Source organism: Olea europaea, chromosome 1 (assembly GCF_002742605.1).
Source record: "Olea europaea var. sylvestris chromosome 1, O_europaea_v1, whole genome shotgun sequence".
In the NCBI taxonomy this organism is placed as follows: Eukaryota; Viridiplantae; Streptophyta; class Magnoliopsida; order Lamiales; family Oleaceae; genus Olea; species Olea europaea.
In genome coordinates, this window is record NC_036237.1 from 1,390,392 (window position 1) to 1,391,413 (window position 1,022).

At 31.0% G+C, this 1,022-nt stretch overlaps 1 pseudogene; it reads left to right on the forward strand.

Moving 5' to 3' along the window:
* The first annotated feature begins 529 nt into the window (after nucleotides 1-529).
* LOC111401410 overlaps nucleotides 530-1,022 on the forward strand; it is a 3,065-nt pseudogene continuing 2,572 nt past the window's right edge.

The following is a 1,022-nucleotide window of genomic DNA, read 5'->3' on the forward strand; positions in this document are numbered from 1 at the left end:
CCTCAAATCCCCCCCCCCCACCCCAATGTGAGGGGTATCGACTTCCTATGTACCCATTTTATGTATACAGAGACTTATCCTATTTTTTATTCATTAATCACCACACATTGTGAAGAGGAGATTTCTTCACGGTTCTTCCATTGACCAAATTCATTTTAGGTGTTTTTCATGGGGGTTACTATTGTTGTATTCAATTTTGTACGAGATTATGATTTTTAGTTAAATGAAATAGAGGTCAAGTGGAAATTAACCCTTTCCAAAAATTTATGTTCAATCAGCTTTAAAATTTAGATTTTTATTTATTTATTTATTTTAAATTCATATAGCCTATGTTGGTGCTCACCTTTGACCGACCATTTTCCCTACTGAATGCAAATTGCAAAGCATACACGTTTGGATTATATTAAATTGTTATGCCCACAATTAATATTTTATGTTCTACCTGGTAAGAAAAATAATTTATTTAAATGTTATTTTTATGATGTGCATTTCGTATAAGACTTAACAAATAACAATTTTTCTTACGTAGATGACGGCAAGATTTAAATTCAAAATTTTAAAATTATCTTATTTTAACTTGCAAGGAGGGAATATATCGATAAAATAATTTGCAAGAGAGACCATATCATCTTTAACTAAAATAATTATTTTATTACAATTTTACTAAATTGTGAGAGAAACCACATCATCTTGATCTGAATAAACGTTATTGCTGTTTTCATCTGACCGCCCACCTTTCAATCAGCCTACTTTGCGCTATTACTTTTATCGAGAAGAAAAATATGTGAATTACTCGAAAGAGTACGTTTTTTCCTTTTCAAAAATTTCCAATTGCAATGTTGCAAATGCCCACTGCTGATTCTATCAGGTTGTGAATATGTTCGTGGCAGTGCTTTTAAGTAATTTTTCAGTGACAGTATATCAATTTGAAGAAATACTCTCAAAAGCATTTTGGTTGAGAAATTCTGCACTTAATCGTCTTACTCCATCAAGAATACTAGTATATGAACTTCTCTTATCAC